General features: G+C 39.8%; 1 long non-coding RNA gene across 1 annotated transcript; it reads right to left on the minus strand.

The window, feature by feature from the left end:
* Nucleotides 1-614: 614 nt before the first annotated feature.
* On the minus strand, nucleotides 615-20,999 carry LOC105485306 (uncharacterized). Its single transcript, XR_989475.3, has 4 exons — nucleotides 20,938-20,999; nucleotides 3,665-3,792; nucleotides 2,075-2,181; nucleotides 615-1,729 (listed from the first exon to the last, which is right to left on the minus strand). It is a non-coding gene; the product is annotated as an uncharacterized lncRNA (long non-coding RNA).
* Between the last annotated feature and the right edge of the window lie 75 nt (nucleotides 21,000-21,074).

Below are 21,074 nucleotides of genomic sequence, written 5' to 3' on the forward strand. Positions count from 1 at the left end.
AAATGGCCTGGAGAGGATGAATCCACCCCAGCACCAGGGATGGCTTGTGTCCTAGACCCATCGAACAAGTGCAGGACCTCTGTCAGCTGGTCAGAGACAGCGAGTCAGCTCCAGACCTTCTGACTGAGGTACTGGGTAATATTTTCTGATTCTCTCTCTCTCTGTTCAGCTGGTGGTTAAGAAGCAATAGAGCTCAAGCATCCAGGGCCACTGTTGGAGGCTGGGAGAGGGTGCAGCAGAGTCACAGATGTGGGTAAGAAATGGAGTCAGAGAGCCCAGATTTCAGGGGCCCCGGCTTGCGCTGTATAGTGTTTCACTTTGTGAATATATTCTAACTTATTGTCCTTCTATTTTTGATGGCTATTTAGCTTGTTTCCAGTCCTTTCAAAACTACTATTGAAATAGTGCCAGGAATATTTTTGTACATATTCTTTGGTAGAAATAAGTACCCACTTACGCTGGGTATTTACTAATGCCTACAGAAGAATTTAAATCATGACAACTTTATGAATAACAAAGTTTGCCAAAATATTATTTATAATTGAAAAAAATAATAAAGATCAACAGGGAAATGATAGGTCATTAAATACACAACCTTGGGAAGAAGGGTTTTGATTTTTATTTTCACCATTTACTAAAAGAAAAGCATTAAATACATAAGGACATAATAAATTCTAAGAAAGCGTAAGCAACAGCGGACAAGGAAGAAATTTCTAAGTGTGAAAATTTATTAAGTAAATCACAATGGAAAAATTTTGAGTACATAGCAACTTTAAACTTATGTGGGCCAACACACATAATTAACCAAATTATAACTTATCTAATAATTCAGAAAAATATTTATAACAAATACATCACAAAGGTTTAATAAACTTCCTATAATCTAAGTTCACATACATTGGTGATAAAGATATTACCAACCCAAGAAAAGTTAGCAAAACTGTAGAAATGGATTTACACCTGTGCTTAATAATGAAAACACTTCAACATTTCTAGTAATCAAAGGAGAGAGGACTGAAACATAGGGACATAATTTTGCACTATTACAAGGTACAAATATTTAACGCTATTAAAACAGCGCTGAAGAGAATGGGAAAAAAGAGGCATGGTTATATGCTGTTGGGCTAACTTCTGCAGAAAGCAACTCAGCATTACGCATATGAAGCTTAAAAACATGCAGAGCTTCTGAATCAGTATTTCTACACTGAGAAATCTGTTCTTCCCAGGAATAATGCAAAACACAAACAAAATAAATGTATACCATATTCATCAAACCAGCATTTATCATTGAAAGAAATAAGAAAAAAAAAAAGGCAATACCTAACAATAAAAAAGTAGAGAAAAACGACTATTGACCGTGTGATGGAATGTGATGCAACCATTAAACGATGGTGGTCATTAGGTTATGCAGAGCAAGGTCAAGTGGCCAGGTGGCATGAGCATCACCACTCCTGCAGCAGCCTGGACAGGTCCACTGGGCAGAACAGACCCAGGACGACAGGCCCGTAGTACAGGACCCCACTGTCCATCACACCCCACCCCGCGCAGTAGCAGCAGTCCAGCTGGTGCAGATGTTTGTTGCCTGGAGAGACAGTCTGATCCCTGAACTGCAACCTTCAAACTGTGAGACTGGGGAGTGTCACTGGGGTGTCTTCAGGACCTTGGATAACTCCAGTGAGGCTGTAAGATTAGAGATGGCACCGGGAGACAGTGGGAGACGGTTGTCCACCTGCAATTGAAATAAGGACATTTCTCATGGCTTCACAGGGAGTGAAGGTGTCTGTGGGCTCGTCAAGTTGAGTAAGAAAGATAGATGTGGAGAAGGGGCACAGACTAGGGGAGAGAAAAGCTGGAAATACCAACTCATAACCCCTTAGAGACAAATGTATGTGTTTGTATATTGAACCAGACACAGCGAGGGGCTAGGCATTCTTCTTTGGCAGATAGGAGAATGTAAAGCAATAGGAAGGGCAGTTACCATTCCTGTGATCCTATCTTTAACTTCATATTGTGCTGAGCTAATGGACATGTTATATGTTTCAAAGAAAGAGAAAAAGAAAAGGAATCATGTTACCTAACTCACTGTTGAGATGAAAAGGGAGTGTATGGTGGGCAACTGGGAGGAGTCAGTTTCTTTGCTGCTTCCCTTTGCTTCAACCAAGATGTTTTTATGGCTTTATTCTGTAAGGTAAAGTTTTTAAGAAGTTAAATGAGTGGCAAAAATCAAGCAGAATTTGTAGCGATTGTATAGGTTCTTTCAAAGATGGGCATGGTGGCGATAACATTTATATCGTGATTTCATGCATATTATCCTTTTTGTTCTTTGCATGAACTTTACTATGATTCTGATGTCACAGGTGAGTAACTAAATGTTCGGGAATGTTATCTGCCACAGGATCAGGGCAGCCACACTGTACACAGCCAGGGAGCCCTGTTCAGAGTGTTGTATTTGTGGGTGGTGCTCCTGAAGTTGCGTGTGGCTTTAGGTGGCAGTCCTGACCAGCCAGAAGTAAATGGCAAAAGGTGCCTCTCAAAACTACGTTCTTTGTCGTCTCTCCCAGGCTGTCACATTACAGAAATCTGCTAGTTAAGGAAAGGAGGATTTCTCTTCTCTCCTTTGTTTTCCCATACTACAAAATATAATGCATACTGCAAACAAGTTTCCCTTTCTACATGATTTATTGAGGAAATAAGTCATCCTTTTAGGGTTCAATGTCTTCAAATTTTTAAGCAGCTTCTTTGGAATGTATTTTATTTGGTATTGCTATCTATTGCTGTGACACTGTATTCACATAAAATGTCATTTAAAGACTATATATAAAATAGTTACATGTTCTTTCTAGTACAAAAACAAAGAATGAACATAAAAAAAGGTTTTTAGATAGAATTCAAAAAATATTGAAAGCCTCTGGTTTTCCCTCTTGGGCAAAACTTCTAGTCTTGATACCCTGAAAAAATCTCTGCTGTAAAATACCTCTATAGTATAAAATAAAATAAAAATCCGCATCCTTTTAAGTTCATAATGACCTTGCAAGAATGTAGGAGAAATCCCAGGGGACGAAACAAAAGGAGGCAGGCACGCAAGGAATGATGGCTCTGGGGGAACCTGGTAACGTCCCCACACCTTGTGCTGTGGTTTCAGTAGCCGTAAAAGGCAGAAGACAACGTGGAGGGCTCTTGGAAGGAGAGAATCTCTCTAGACCTTCTCATGCAGCCAGAAACTCCAAGAGCCATGCTGAGTGAAAGGACAAACACATACACAAGTCCCTGCCCTTCAAAGGGAGAGATGGCGACTTCAATATCATCTAGGCACAAAGGTTGGAAGTCAGCGAACAAAGCAACAGATGATGACTCAGTCACACAGCTCCACAGCCAGATGCTGGAACGATCAGACGCTGAGCCCTTCTCTCAAGGTCATTTTTTAGGGGAACCCAAAGTTAAAGAATGACCAGGTTAAATCTATTCCAGAAATGTACATTTTGGTTTAACATTGAAAAATCAATTAATGTAGTTAGCCATACTTAGAAATCAAACTAGAAAGGCCTAAGATCACCTCAGGAGGCACCAAAACATATTTGATTAATTTTTATATTCATTCAGCTTAAAATCCTTGGCATAATGGGCTAGAGGATAACTTCTTTAAACTGAAAAAAATTGAACCTACCAAAATCTTAGAGCAAACATGGTACCAAGTGGTAGAATCTGGAACATTCCCTTTCAAAAAGGATTAAGACAAGGTTGCTTTTACACCATACATTGGGGGCTCTAGCCACTTCAATAAGATGAGAAGATCTGTAAGCAACACACAAAATGGTATTATTTGTATATTATATTTATAAAATATTTCCTTCCAAACATCTTTAAAGCATTAAAATTAATATGAGGGTTTAACAAAATTATCAGATATAAGATAAATTAAAATTTGATTTCATTTCTATACCCAAGCAACAAAGAGAAAACGTAGTTTTGAAAAATGGGTACCTTTTACGAGAGTAACAAAATATATAAGGTGTTAGATTTATCTAGCAAAATATTTTAAAGATCTTTATGGGGAACATTATAAAACTTTATAAAAAGACAGTTTACAATTCACTAAAGAAATAGGGAAATGTGCCACATTCCTAGCTAGGAGAACTCAATACCTTAAAGATGTCCAATCTTTCTAATATTATCTCAGTCCTAACAAGGTTTATTAAACTTGTCAAACTGATACTAAATCATAAGGAAAAGAGTTACAAATATCCAAGACATTCCTGAAGGAAAGTGAGGAACTAGGTGAAGGAAATGGTCTACCAGAAACTGAGATTTGTTAATAAAATATAGTAATTAAGACAGTGAGGTATTGGCATAAGAAGAAGCAAAAGGAACATCAGGGGAAAAGAACAGAGGGCACAGAGGCTGACTCATGCAAACCTAGATACTTGTTATATCTGAGAAGCGCTATTCAGACCACTGGGAAAAAGTCAAATATTTAAAACACGCTTCGGAAACAGTTAAAAAAAAAAACTGAAACTGAGCCACTATCAGACACCATGCACAATCATATAATGCAGGTGAATTAAAGCTAAAAAAAGAGAGAGAAAGGAAATACAGGAGTAAATATATGAAAATTTGGCGATAGAGAAAAAAATTAAAACAAAATGAAAAACAAAACTCAAAAGGGAAACTTGATAAATTTCACTCAGTTAAAATTTAAAATTGATGTTCATTCAAAAGAAAACATAAGTAAACAAAAAGCCAGTAATAAATTTGACAAATCGATTTTTATAAAAGATTAACACACGGCATATGTAAACAATGCCTACAATCCAATGGGAAAAATTATGAAAGACAATGATACCCTGTTGGTGGAATTTTCAATTTGTACACTCACTTTAGAAAATGATTTTTATTATGCATTAAAATTAAAGGTGGGCAGAATTAACACTGGCAATTCTATTCCTCTGTCCAAAACAGTGCGCCTAAGAATATATATGTATGCATAAATGTTAAAAGGCACTTTAATTGTTAAAAGGTATGTAACTGTGAAACATACTTTTTAAAAAAATAATGTTCAAATAGAAATTTAAAAAAAACAACTACAAATAACCTAAATTTCTATTGGCAGAAGTGAAAAACAGTTATATATTTATTATAACCGAAAAAGATAAACTATGACTTCAGACATCGTAATACATTTCTCTCAAAAACATAACAATGGACAGAAAGAGGACTTGTGACCACCAGAGGTGAAGGCAGGGGAACACAAAAGTGACTGCTGTGGGTACAAAGTCTCTTGAGGTTTCTTTTGGGGCGATGGAGATGTTCCAGACTTGGATTGTGATGACAATTTCACAGCCTTGTGATTATACTAAAAAATACTAAGCTGTACATTTTTATGGTACCTAAGTTGTATCTCAATATAAAACCCATAATGTTGAGCAAGTTGCAGAAGAATATTAACAGGATGATAATATTTCTATAATGCTTAAACTTAAGTACAATGCAAAATGTTTATATACATATCTGGTAAAATCATGAAGACAGTCAAAGGATAATAATCACAAAATTTCAGATCGTGATAAGGCTAATCAGTGGACCTCAAAATATTGATAATGTTCTACTTTTTAGGCTTGACTATGCCTATTTTAAAGTATTATTATTTATAATTTACATATATGTTAAATATCTTTTTGAATGTGTGTACTATGTTGCACAATATAAAATCCAAAAAGTAAAAAATAAATTTCTTAAGGTAAATAAACTGAATTTCATCAAAAATTTGAGAGAAAAATTGGAAGGAGAGTAACAATAGGGTAGGTGTGAAAAATAAAAGATAATAAGTACCTTAGTATATTGCTGAACCAATAAGGAATTAAAAAATATTAGGGCAAAAATATTTATGAGGGGTGGAAAGAAGTGAATAAGCTTAATAGATACTAAGAATAGAAAATTGACAGAATTTGGCAATGGATTGGGATGGGAGGTGAAAACTATTGCAAGAATGATTTCCAGGTTTCCAGCTGCACAATTGGATAGATGGTGACCTACTTATCAAGGTAAGAATCACCTCCCAAATAATCATTAGCAAGGGCAGTTAAATTTTTATTTGCAAGAAATTAGAAACACCAAAAATGAAGCAAGCAAGTATTAAGATGGTGGATAAATGAATCATGGTACAATGGTGTGGAGGAATGGTATGCAGCCATTAAAAATCATGTTTTAAGAGACTGATGACATCTTGCATTTTAGGAGCAGATTAATATCTGCACATACAGTACAGTTTCCATTCTGCAAAATAATATTAATATATATGTATATTAAAAAATGACCAAAATGTTTTAAAGTACTAGCAATGGCTGTCTCTGGCAGATGCAATTATAACTAATTTTAATTGTCTTCTATTTACTTTTGTGGAATCTAAAATGTAATTAACGTCCTACAATAAACAAGCATTAATTTAATATTATAGAATATGTGTGGCATTTCAAAATGCAACTAAAATCACCAGGAGTCTCTTCAAGTCCATCTCTTTAGGACACTGATGTTACATGGAAGGCTGCAAAATCACACATCGTATCATGCATGTGCTATGAGGTAGTCTGGGAAACTGATGGGGAAGAGAAATGTTCCTGGTTGTTTGTTATGAAATAATTATGTGGCTGGGGTTAAAAGCCTCTTAGGACAGCCAAGTGGCAGCTTTCACTCAAGACACTTTTAATGCATTGGCAAAATGCCTTCTTTTCAAGTGCACCCCAGGTGATTCGGGGTAAAAGCTCAAAACAGCACCTTTTTTCCCAAAACTACCTTCAGAAAGAAGGGTTGTCAATTTGCTGGAAATAATTTTTGTCATCTTCTAGGGTTATAGGCACAACATGGTTATTCTCCTTCCTTTAACTTTGGGATGTTGGAGTTTTGCATGTCTATCGCTTCTGTCCTTTTTTCCATTTTCTCTACTACTTTCTTCTACTTTCTTTCTGTTTCATCTTTTGAAATAAGAACTTTTTGGAATAAATATTATGTTTTTATTTATTTATTTATAAAAGGACAGTAGTTATGGTATTGTTCCTTTACCCCTCTCTGCATAGACATAATGTCTTAATCATGGCAGTTCTATTATATTTTTTAGGTAACATTTTCATAACATGAAATGATTCATTTTAAAATATGCCATTCAGTGACAATTAGTACTTTCTAGTGGTAGATTTTTAATACATTTATGTTTATTATATATGACTGAATAAATAAAATAAATAAGATTGCACTGAATTAAATAGGCCTCCAAACAACAAAACGCAAATTGAAAACATTTTCTACTTTTTTTGCCAAGATGCTCTTGTTTCATTTAATCTAATACCTGCTTCATTTGTTTCATTCATCTAATACCTGCTTAGATATAAACTTCCTAAATTAATACAAATATCCTTACATAGTTAAACATAAGTTTAGGAAGCAAGCGTTTAGGTAGCAAGGGATAATTCATTTCCATTATATGTCATTAGCTCTTGGAAGGTAGACTTCCGAATATGAAAACACACTGATTTCATTGAAATGAGGGTTTTCTACTCCCTAAACAGAGAGCCATGGGAATAGGTGGTTTTATTCAAGTGACCAAGTATAGCTGGAATCACCTCTCACCTCTCTCTCCGCCTTAACCCCACAGATGCAAGCAGACTTCTCTCTAGCTCTAAAGATTACACACTTTATCTTGATAGTGTTGGGAAATGAAGAATTAGAAGAAACAAATTCTAGATCAGTAGCACATCTATAAGATGAGATTTTACAGATTAATCCTCTTTGCTGCAAAACTAGATTTTCTTTTTCCTCTAAAAACCTTCAGCTTTCTTGGATTGGCTTTACCTGTTTTTTCCCCTCTAGCAATGGTCAAGAGACAAATTGTACTCTTCCAGAACCAAATCTTGAAATATTTAATAAATACCTAATTTATCTAAATCATGTATTTACACATATTTGTTCAGAATACATAATATGGTATAACTTGTCATTTTTCAGTCATAAACCTCCTCTGACTCCTTCACAAAGGGCTCAGGTTTCCTTGCCTTGGCCAACTCTCTTCACCTAGAGACTCTAGGATTGGTACTTTCAGAAACCTGAAGGCCAACTGGGTTCCCTCTTCCCCCTTCTTATACTCCCTTTTCCACCTTCCTGCACCCAACATGCTTTGCTTTTCTCTCTTCCAGGTCATTCATTCCATCACACCCTCTGGAGTTTCCACGTCGTTACAACAGAAGCTTCTTTCATCCTCAGATACCAGCTCTTCACTGCCTGAACAGAGAGGATCCGTAGGGCCCCATCTTTGTGGCCTGTAAACCAATCTGGTACAGAACACAAACGATCATAGCCAATATGTACTGGCTGTGTCTACTGTGCCAGGCAGGAGCTTTCAAAGGTCTTTAATGTGTTAATTTATGTGAACTTATCAGTAGCTCTACAAAAAGTACTTAATCAGAAAAATATATATATAAAAGTGTAATCTAAAACATAGAAGAACAATCCTGAAAAGAGTATGTTGAGCACTTATGATGCAGCAGGTTCTTTGAGAAAGCCTATCAAGCATAGAGAGTGAATCAAAACACATCAGGGCAGGTTCCAGAGGCTACCAGGAATGCCCCTTGAGGAGGTGCAGTGGAGAAAGGACAGCCTGCAGGACTGAGGACCAGAGGAAAGGCCAGACCCCAGTGTCCGTCTCTGTTCCAAGATGATGCCAACATTTGGTCTCACACATCTGGTGGCATCTACAGTCCTCTAATGGAGAAATCTCTGGAAAGGTTTGAGCTGAAGTCATTGGGAGGGAGGTGTTAAATGTAAATGTGTCGCATTCATTTCTAGTTGCTACATGAATGCATTCTAACAAGCTGTTAGAAAGGGAGTCAAGGAAAGGAAAGATTCTGATCCATATTCCAAAAATGCAAAGCTGAAGAGATGTTGCAAGATGACATTCAATATGGGGAAAAGCCCAGTAATGGGGCTTCTCCACTTTGCAAGAAAACCATGAGATTAAGAGGAATGATGGACACCCACCACCCAGACATGATGGAATCCCCTAGGGTTTCATACCTGGGCTCCCAGGGACTTTGACTCAAGCAGAAGAACCCTGGGCACACCTACCCTCTCCCTGTAGGCACCACAGGGCCCCTGGTTGGAGCCTCTCTGCTCACTGATGACAGCTATTGCTGCACTCACCATGGATGCCAATGCAAGCAACACAGAACAGGCGGTCTGCAGTGCTCCTCTCAGGTGCCAGGCCACACTTCCAGGTCACAGCTGAACTTGCATCTTCACAGACATCATTAAAACTCAACCTACTGGCCAGGTACAGTGACTCACGCCTGCAATCCCAGCACTTTGGGAGGCTGAGGCAGGTGGACTGCTTGACGTCAGGAGTTCGAGACCAACTTGGCCAACATGGTGAAACCTCATCTCTACTAAAAATACAATAAAAATTAGCTGGGCATGGTGGTGCATGCCTGTAGTCCTAGCTACTCAGGGGCTGAGGCAGGAGAACTGCTTGAACCTGGGAGGCAGAGGTTGCAGTGAGCCAAGATTGTGCCACTGCATTCCAGCCTCGGTGACGAGTGAGACTCAATCTCAAAACCAAACAAAATTTAAAAACTCAACCTACCATGAGTCATATTTCTGCCTACAGTGGAAGCCCTTAGAGCTATTCACTTTCTCCCATGGGGTTATCCTAACTGATGTTTTCCTTTCACCCAGTCCTTTTTCACTCCTTTACCTCCCAAACAGTTCCAGAGTCTTCTCTCAAGTGTCCTTTCCATTGCAACACTACTCCCATGCTTTCTCAGCCTTTTCTGAAAGCTGGCTGCATCCTGGGCACTCTGACTCTTTTGCTTATTTTGCCCCTGGGCTTTCCTTGGGATTCTTCTCGTTCTTCAATGATTCTGTCAAATAGTACTTTGAATCCATAATGCAAAGTCTTCATTTATTGAAAGTTCATTCTCATGGATCCTGCCCCATCTGTCATGCCTTCTCCAGGCTGCATTCCCCTCTTCCTCATACCAGGAAACCAAGCACTAGATCAACATGGCTCGCATGTCGCCAGGTCCCCTGCCTGGACCACTCATCCACGTTACCCCTGGCTGGCCAGTCCCTGCTGCAATGCTCTCTTCTGTCCACTCCCGTGGTTCCTCAGCTGGCTAGTCTGTGCCCCTTCATTGCGTTTTCTCTGCTAGCTTACCTTTCTGTCCCTGACTTCTAAAAGTTAAGAGTAGTTGGGTCCGATCCCAGGTGCTCCCTTCCATCTCATCTCTCAAGTCACTTTCAGCAAATCCTAGGGACTTAAATGCAGCTAGATGCCCATGAATCCCAAATTAACATCTCCATTCCACGCCTCTCCAACAGCCTACCCAACATCTTCTCTCATATTTCTGTTATGTCCAACCTCGTATGTCCAAAATAAATCTCTTAACTCTCCCTCCCCCATCTCAGGAGAAGACCTTGTCATCACCCAGTGACAGTGCAGCACACTGAAGGTTCTCCCTTCCTCCCCGACTCCCAAATCATCACCAGGCGCTACTGAGCCTTTAGAAATGAAAGTCGATTATTTTTACACCGTTAAATATTTAATACATATGTGTGCTACAAAATTCGGGAAGTCCAAAAAATAACACGATGAAACGTGAGTCCTCTCCCCAACCCGTCCCTTCCCCAGGAAGTCAGGCTGACTCCTTGTGTTATCATATTTTTGAGTTCACTTGCAGTAGGTATCTGTGCACATCGTTGTCACATTTGTGAGTTCACTTGCAGTGGGTATCTGTGCACATACCCACACATTTTAAAAATTTTTTAAAAAATGGTTGTACTATACCATACACACTGTTCTGGAGCTTGTTTCCCCACCTCACACTATACAGTCAAATATTATTCTGGGTCAGTATAAACAGAGCTGCGTCGTTTGTGTTAACAGTTGCATAGGATTCAAACCTTCGCCATTACAAGACAGTACTGTAATAAGCATGTGTATAAGCTTCTATTCCTAACAATAATGCAATGAAGCCCCTTATAAAGAAATCATTTCCCATCCACATGAGTAATTCCTGGAAATTAAATTCTGGGTCAGGGAACATAAGGCATTTGTCATATCGATAGATACAACCAAATTGCATAGATGCTTGCTGTTCAGTCTGTACCACCAGCAGCCTTGGGTGGGAACCCGTTTCCCAACATTCTGGCAAACACACTGTGCTATCAAACTTCTTGATCTGTGCCAATCTGATAGGTGAACTATTCTACCACACTGTGGTTTTCATTGCATTCATCTTATTACAAGAAAGGTTAAGCAATCTTTCATACATGTAAGCCTTTCTTGCATTAATTTTCATGATTGTGAACTTTGTATTCAGGTCATTCACCCATTTTTAGAATGTTTTTAGTTTCTTATTTTTTATAGTGCTCTTTTCAAGTATTAAATAAGCATCATTAGCACTTCATCTATGATATTGGCTGCAATTTCCTTCCAGCTTGTACTTTAATTTTGTTTTTACTGTTTTTGTTTTGTTTTACTGTCTTCCCCCTACAGAATCCTATTTTAGAAAGTCAAATTTATCAATATTTCTTTACTTTTCTACTAGGTTTTATGGTTTCATGTTTTAATATTTAATTTTTTGCTTCACCTGACATTTTAGTGAAAGGAGACAGGCATCTAACTTTTAGGTGTCTACAGGTATATTTTCTGGCTCTGCCTACTCCATTTACTGAATAATCTATCTTATCCTCCAATGAAATAAACTGCCAGCTTTAGAATATGTTTTGTCCTTTGTATCTAGATTTATTTCTGTACTAAATACAACTGGCCTTTTGATTTGGCTATGTGCATGTAGGTTCTCCACTTCCACCGGTTTGTGAGCTTCCTAAGCACACTGTCAGGGTCTGAGATTTTATTCCCCTTCCCTTAGAAAGTAATGTTAGCCTGTCACCGTTAGGTGGATGCTGGCAGAGGATGCAAACCTTTCCGGTCAGAGACTCATGGCACAGAAAGCGGCATGACTTGCCTCTATTCCTCTTGCTCCCCAGGCAGCATGGGGCAACAGGGCGGGGCCTGTTGGATGCCACGTCTGCAGTGGGCTGTGTTTCGGCTGACACAAAGGGCTTGGAGAATCCACCATTTTTGCAGCAGGAAATAAGCAGGCCTGCTCTTTGTTCTGGAATGCAACCTCACCTTTTAGTGTGGTTTGCTGCAAGCACAACCCCTAGAAAAGGCTTGAGTAAAGCGAAACCAGGGTCTTGCGTATTTAACTGAGCCACTAAGAGGCATGGGAGCAGGAGAGAAGCACGGAGTAGAGTCCTTCCCAGCAGACACAGCTGGGTGGTTGTGGTCGGTTTGCATTTTGATGTCCACAGGATCACACAGTGTCTAGCACAAACCAGATGCTTAAGACATTGATAAATTTGACAGAATCCAACGTTTCATGGGGTTAGAATGAATTTACCACCACATAGCATAACTACGAACCATCTATTGAGTATTATTCTCCTCCACACAGATAGTTCCTCACACTATTGACCCAGGCAGCGTGGAGTCTAAAACGTTACCTTTTAAAGGAATCAACCTAAAAATAAATGAAATAGAATTACTATTTGACTCATTAAAACTAATTTCTGTGAAATGAAATTTAGAGACTTTATTTACTGTCTTCATTTCCTGTGAAATGTTGAGCTGATAACTTGGAAGCAAGCACTGAGTTGAAGCACCCCTAACCGTTTTTTAGTAGCTGTACCATATTTGCCAAGGGCCCTTGGTTATTACCACGAGAATGTTTTAATTATGCCTTATTATGTTTGAAATTACAATCTAACCAGGACCAGGAATACCATCTAGTGAAGAAATACGAGGAGATAAAAAAGCGTTTTTCCCTCTTACGAAATTAGCTAGAGATTGCAAATACCATTTAGAAACTAGAAAAACGAACTTGTTGAAGAACTTCAAGGAAAAAAGGCCCAATGGAAAACAGTGAGACAATTGGCAAATAGTTTAACTGTACTTAAGAAACATTTGGAAATGAATGACGGGATGCAGTCACATTAAACACGTAGACTTGTGACTCTGTGCCTGCACACTGAGTAAGAATTGAATGACACGCATGACGCGCTCTGTGGAAGCACAGTGGAAGACAGTTAACGTCACAGGTGGATGTGCTGCAGACCTCACTGAAGCTGGCACACTGAAAACAGCCCTCTGGATCACTTGCAAATCAATTTAAATGTTAACATTTAACATCGATACATTAAAACAAAGGTTGCCTCAATTTCCCTTCTACTTGTTTTCATTTACCTCCTGTCTTCTAACTGCAAACATAACTTCAATCGGAGGATAAACCTGTTTAACCAAGATGGAGTTCCATTCTTTTTTTTTCTTTTCTTTCTGGTTTTATTTTTTTCTTTTGGAGACAGAATCTCGCTCTGTTGCCAGGCTGGAGTGCAGTGGCGGGATCTCGGCTCACTGTAACCTCTGCCTCCTGGGTTCAAGCGATTCTCCTACCTCAGCCTTCCGAGTAGCTGAGACTACAGTGCGCCACCACACCCAGCTAATTTTTGTATTTGTAGTAGAGGTGAGGTTTCACCATGCTGGCTAGGATGGTCTCGATCTCTTGACCTTGAAATCCTCCCACCTCGGACTCCCAAAGTGCTAGGATTACAGGCGTGAGCCACTGTGCCTGGCCCATTCTTGTCTTCTTACCTTATCTTTATATCACTTTTTCCTGGAATTTCCCTGAATATGTAATCTGATGTGATATTTGATACTTTGTGAAACTTCCTCAGCTCAAAGATAAGTCACTTTCTCTACTATACTACTATATATAGTAGTAAGAAGAAGCTAAAATTGCAGCATTAGACATTAAAATTAAGCACTAAGAAAGTTAAAAAAATGCCAGATGATGGTTATAATACATGGCAATTTTTATCTTCAAATTATGTGTGGCAATATTGTAACAAAAGACACAAGAAAAAAATATTTGAGGAAAGAAATATTTGAGGAAAATAGTGCCTTATTACTTAGATAGACAGCTAATGGGGCAAAGACCTATGTTTTGGTAATCCTTAGTATGTATTTGAGGCTTAACAAATATTTAGCACATTTTTAGTAACAATGTTTGCTGATTTTTATATTTTGAATTGAAAAAGCCATAAATGCACCTTCATAATAAAGGGTGAGCCCACTTTTCTATTATTCTGTAACTAAAACATGATGCTATTTAAAACAACAGGGCAAAATAATGAACTAGATATTAATTTCCTTTAAAGTTTATATTGTGAGAGACAAGGGTGCCATTTTGAAACTGTGTTGTACTTTTAGTATGAAGAAACTTTAAAACTAGGTACAAGTTTATCAAAATAAAACAGGTATCAAGTCTCAAAAATACCATCTATTTCATTTTCTGTGTGCTTTTAATGGCAGTGAGAATCATGTTTTTAAATTCTCACTTTTACTACCTAAAAGGAAATTTTTGTAGTATAAAATATAATTTTAAGATGTTTTCAATATATAATACCTTTTTTTTTTTTTTAGCAAGACAGCTTTGGGCTGACATTTGAAACTTTTACTAAAGAACCAGCAAATATTAAAATGCAGGCTGATGTTTACACTTTCAGTAGTAATTCTTAGAATGTGTTTATCTGAACTGAAATCTCCACTTAACAGTCAGCGGGAAATGGCAATAAATGGCATCTGCCCTAAATTTCACAAGTTGTTGCTTTATTTATTTTCTTGTGAACCTCATTTATCCATACTCCCTCAAGTCACTTTAGTTTAATGTTATTTGTGTGACAAAAGTGTTTTAAACAAGGAAAAATGGAAAATTCATGTGTAAATAGCTAATCATTGCTTTTAAACATAGCATATACACGGGGGCTCAGAGGACAGGTTGGTGAAGATTACTCAGAGAATTTAAAAACCTTACCTCAATTCTCAGGTATGTCATAATCATATCTTTATATTACATATTATAAAATATTTTTTACCTATCCCTCATACTGGTCAGAGTCAAATTCATGATCTTTGTGAGTATACTGACAAACTACTCTCACAAGCTATTACTATTATTGATATTTTATATATCAACTGTTTTTTTTTTTCATCCATAAAAGCACCTCAACGACATGTTCGGTAGCAAATAAGTTTTCAGATCCCTTCACTCCATTGAATAACAGCTCTAAAAACACTTTGACTAACTTGAATATCTTCTATTTGCAATGCCTAAAGATTGAGAATAAAGCGGTTAAGAAGGAAGGTGTAATTTGTAAATTTAGAATTGCCAAATTAGTAATGAGTACATAAGTTCAAATAATTTTACTCAATCAAAAAGATAGTGACATTTGATGCTGATTAATCACCATTTTTGTTATGTGTGATTTTCAGAGTATGTTTTCTTTCCTATCTTACTTTTTCAAATTTTGCTTTTCAGTATCTTTCAAGATGACTTTGGCTTATCCTAAAAAGAATCTGAGACCTAAAGTTCAATGTAGGGGAGAAATACAATTAAAAAAATCTTTGCTTGCCAGACAAGCAAATCTTGATTATAACTTGTTTGATTAGGTAAACATTCTAAAATAATACTGAATTTAGGTTCTTGTTTTTATTTTGTTGGCTAGTTTTCTAAACTCTTAAGTGGGCAGTGATATACATTTCTATTAAACTGTATAAGTATGCAAATTGGGATATAAATTGCATTAGAAAATGTGAACGTATTTGCTTGATATTTAATTCAACCATAAAAAATAAATTATTGCACTTATTACTGTTCTCTTTCCTCATTTGTCATCTCATATTGCTCTTAGTCACTCACTATCAAAATTTGTTTAATCTTACTTCTATTAATTTCCTTAAAGATTCATGCAAAGCAAATTTCTGTCAGGTTGTAAGCACCTTTCTCTCAAAGCAACCACCACTGTATTTGTGACAACTCACGCCAGAACCCTGAATCTGCCTTGGGAAGAAACATTGCCAGTTGGTGGCAGCATTCACAAGAGAGGGTCACATTTCCTCTGTTATCTTTAGGTTGAATTTCAAAACAACTCTAGAAAACAGACTCAGAAGGCTAGCCTTGGAAACAGCATGCAAACAACTGCAGAGAAGTGGAAGGTTTCTGACTATAATACAGTTCTACCAAACAGCAGGGCATGGGGCAAAAAAGCAGGCTGGCTCCCTTCCTCCTGTTTACCTCCTGAGCAGTGTATAAAACAGGGTGAGCTTGCTCCTGGAATCAATACGTGAATCAATGAACACAGGCTGATCTTCCCCCCTTCATAAAATCTGTGCTGTGTACAAGGACACCCCGGGCCACCCTCACTGAGCATCCTCCCGCCCTCTCCCAGAAAATATAGCTGTGTCATCTTAGAGACATTTTTAATGTCATCTGCTTATGATGTGCAGATTGAGAAGCAGACAATTTTGTTCTGCTCTGGCATGAAAAAAACAAAACGTTTCAGTCGGCAGCTAGGATATCAACATGAAGCAACACACAGGACATCAAATTTCATCATGCAAAATATGGGTGTATTCTATTACAGGGGCCAAGCACTCCAAGGAAAAGTAATGGTCTAAGAAGATGCTCTTGCATTTTAAAAGTATCTACTAGTGTTATACAGCCATTAATGTGTAATTTCCATTTCAATAATAGGAAGCCTTCTGGAAAAAAACCCTGTGTTGCTTCTTAAATCTAGAAACACATTCCCAAAATTCAAACACAACAAAATCCAGAGGCATATTAATAAAAATTTTAAACTCCTAACTGCAGTCAGTTTTTAATTGGGCATTTATGTATTTCTTCCACATAATTATATTTATAATGAAAAATGTTGCAAATATTGGATTAGCTGTATTTGTACCTACAACATATTTTTCTAAACAGTATTAATTTAATTGATAGACTTTTAAAAAGTTACAGTAGTTTGTTCTATCATATATGCACATTAAATAATCATTTATTTTAGAAAATCCTCCCTCATCAAATGAACATTTAGGAAAGAGACTGATCCATATTTTTAACAAGAATAATAAACACTCAAGAAGAAAGCCTTTATAATTTCCAAGGGGCTGATCAATTCCATTAACACATCCTGATACTTTAAATGTTTGCAATGCTGCACATAGCAAATGATCCAAACAGCAGTTACATTCTCTCATGTAAGTCATTCTGTTGCACATACACAGACTTAGCAAGTTACAAAACTCTTGTGAAATTTCAGTTGAAACATTAGCAAATAAATTTGCTGGTAAAGTGCAAGAAGTCTCCTTATAAATCCTAGATGAGGAAAAGTCTGTCCACAGTTCATTCATCAGAAGAATGGAATTTCTCAAATGAGCTACTGAACAACATTATCTAATAAAATGAAATATAACGAAACGGTGCCACTCATTTTAAAGATTAAATATATCCTTTGACAGAAACCTGTGAAGTTAAAAATCTTTCCCTCTTAAAATACCTTTTAAATTAAAGCTATTCTAACTAGTTATATAGCATTCCACTTAATCTGCTTAGTTTTTAGATTGAGTTCACCTAAATACAAAATACTATCAAACACCTACAGGGCAAATAACTAAAAAAGAAAGACAATTTCACAAGCAATAAAATGCTATCCACCTTTCTCCTCCCATACTTGCCTCTCCTATATGAAACAAAGAAAAGAATTAGTGATGTTCATTATTGGTAGTGCTACTAGTATTTGTATGGTGAACCTGTAACATATTTTTAAATCTCTACACTTTTATATAATTGACTCTTTCTTCAAAAGTAATTGTTTCAGAAGACTTCTAATAAAATAATCATTATTATATATGATTCTGTTAAAAATAGAAACAAACAAACAAACAAACAAACAGAAAAAAATTCCTGCTGAAAGATATCCCCATTTTATTAGCCGTGAAAGGAAAGAAAGCTTCCAGGGAAAGATCTTGGACCATGAGAAAAAATTTCAACCAGGCTGTTTGCTGGCAAGAGGCCATGCCGGCCCCAGCCAGTCCTGCGTGCAGAGCATGTTGGCAGATGTTATTAGCTGACTTTTGCTGAAAAAGTATGGAAGAACAGTTGGAAAATCACAAGGTGTAGAACAAGCTTTAAATAAATAAATAGCTTATCTGGCAATAGAAAGGGGGAATGAAAACAAGTTCCTCAGTTGAGGAAGAGGACTGGGATACTTCTAATCACACAGTTTCTTACTGTTGGTTTGTTTCATGGGCTGACTCTCAATGAGAATTGAAATTGTATCACCCACATTTGTATTTAGAGGTTCTAACTGCAGAATTGCAATTAATTTCCAGTTTGCTGTAGGAAATTTATACTCTCTATGACAGAATACCACAGATAGAAGTGATAATTCTTTAACCTTCTCTCTTTTGTCCCCAGTCTGGTAACTGAGGCAATACATGGGGAAAGTGCTAACTGCCGATCCAGAGCTGCTGATACTTTAAAAACACTGGCCTTTACCACTAGGATGCCCCCAAGAAACAAGCAAACAGGAAAAGATGACACTTGCTAACGTGTGACGGGCACAGCAAGTAAATGTTCAACACGGATATGAAAATGTAACTTCACATTAAAAGTCAAAATGAAAAAGAAAAAAAATGCAAAATATACTTTCTCAGAAGAAACCATGACATGATCTTTAAAAGTGGTGGTTCCTTTAGCATTGTCTACTGATGGCTGGCAACATACAGGAACGTAGAGGTGGCCCATTTACATCCTCATAAAAGTGGGATGTAAGTGATCACAAAGCCAATAAAACTATACTACATTTTTTTCAAGTTCCAAGATAAGAATCCCTTCATCTTTCCTGAGTAGACATATTGCTAGGCAACATTTGTGAACATAAAAAAAGGTAACAAGATCTAAAAAGAACGCCAAAGCATAATGTTCATAAAGGTAGGGCCCCCAACACACACAATCATACACACACAATCATACCTATACACACACAATCATACACAATCTATTATATAAACAAACGCACACATACAGGTGCACAGACTTCAAATGGCATTTCTTGAGGTATTATTTTTTAAAGATATGATTTAAAAATGGAAGATCAACTTTAAACACACCTCTTTGAGGCACATTGCGTGATATTTGCCACACTGATTATTCTTCCCAAATTCAGGCTACTAATCAATAATCCTAACTGTATACATGCTAAAAATAAAAACGCCATAATCTTTGTACTAGTCAGGGCTCTCTTGGCACATAAAATTAGCCAACACAATCTTCAAGTCACTTGTTACAAAAATATATTAAAATATGTATCACCCTTTCAAAAATTACAATCTTATTTTCTCTTAGATTAAGACTTTATTACATTAAAAACACTTCTATGAATTATACAGGACATCCAAAAGTAAACATCCGGGACTTAAAAACAACCAATATTGTAAGACAAATTATTGCTGTAAATTATTTCATGAAGACATAATTAAAAATAAATAAATAAATAAGCAGCCAAGGCCGGTTTTGTTGAGCTTTCTTCGTTGTACAGGATCGGCAGCCCGCTGGGATCTGAACTCAGGAAGCCCTCACCTCACCCTGACTTGGTCACTGAGGAGAGGCAATTGTAGGGGTGCTTATTTGCTATAGGCTTTGAAAGTCACAAAAGCCCCGCAGATATAAGAATTCGAAGCAGTGCTCCAATGGCATCTCCAACTTGGCCGTCACCGCCCGCAACGCGCACACAGGTAGTGGACGCCGGCCCACCTGCCCGTCCGCTGGGCGCGGGCCGCTCCACCGCGGGAGAAGGGGCGCTCCTGCCTCGGAGGGGGCGAGGACGCCCCTGTGGAAAGAAGGGGGCCCCTGCCTCGGAGGGGGCGAGGACGCCCCTGTACAAGAAAGGGGGGCTTTTGAAGCGGTGTGGTGAGAGGACGCTTCCGAGGAAGGAAGGGGGAGGGCTCCCGCAGCGGTGCAGGGAGAGGACGCCCCTGCGGAAGGAAGGGGGCGCTCCCGCGGGGGCTGGAGAGACGCCCGCGCGGTCTCCCGGCTCCGGGGCCGCTGGTTCGCGGGCCCGCCCTCTCCCCGGCGCTATGGAAACCGCACTTTCTCCGCCAGCCGTCCCCAATCTCTTTCTCCTATTACCTCCCAAATGCGATTTCAACTTCCCGAGAAGCTGACAAGTGAATGGCGCAGAGGACGCCCCGTAAGGCGCCCGCGAGCGGGTGGGACACGGGCGCCCCCTCTGCGCCCCTCGCAGCCCCGCTGTCCTCCAGGGAAGGGCGCGCGCCGCTCTCGATCTGGAGCGCGGGGCTCGCGAACCCGCGGCCGCGGGCCCTGGAACCTCCCTGCGCTCACCGGCTGCGGGGGACCGAGACGGGGACGGGGAACGGGCGCGCCCACCCCGAGCGCGGGTGCGGCCGCCCTCGCCCAGAATGGGGACCCCGCGCCCCGAGAGCAGGGCCCAGCTCGCCGCCCAGGCTTCCCCTGCGAGGCCGCAGCCCCCGCCGCCGATCCAGATCCCCCGCCCCGCCCCGCCGCGGCCCCGCCCGGCGCCCCCTCCCCGGCGGAACCTCCCCGGCGGACCCAATTAATTGAGTCCGAGGCGGGAGGGAAGGGCCCTGCGCGCCGTGGCCTGGCCCGCCCCGCCCCTCCTCCGCGCCCCTTTTCCCGCCCTGGGTGGCATCTCCTCCGCCGGCATCCACAACGAGCCGCTGATTAATGAGGCCGGGGCCGCCCCCACCCCGCCCGGCCCGGCCGGGGCCTCCGCGGGAGGGGGAGGGGACGGCGGGAAACGCGGCCCGGGGAGAAAGGGGGGCGGGGCGGGGGCGCGCGGCCCGCCCCCGCGAGCGCCGCGCCGATTGGCCGAGCGCGCCGTCCGTCGGGGGGCGCGGCGCCAATGCGAGGCGGCGGGGCGGGGCGGCCGCGCCGTGTGTGCCTGCGTAACGCCGAGTCACATGTTGTTTTGCTCTTCTTAGTTCAGTCACTCGGTGCGCGATGTGTTACTCACTGTGCGGCGGGGACCGCGACGAGCCCGGGTCGCCTTTGGCAGCAGCAGCAGCAGCACCAGCAGCGGCAGCAGCCCCGGCGGCGGCGCGGACCCCGAGCGCCCGGGCGCACCCCGGCTCCCCGGAGCGCGACGCGGCG

The sequence above is a fragment of the Macaca nemestrina genome, chromosome 16 (assembly GCF_043159975.1).
Source record: "Macaca nemestrina isolate mMacNem1 chromosome 16, mMacNem.hap1, whole genome shotgun sequence".
In the NCBI taxonomy this organism is placed as follows: Eukaryota; Metazoa; Chordata; class Mammalia; order Primates; family Cercopithecidae; genus Macaca; species Macaca nemestrina.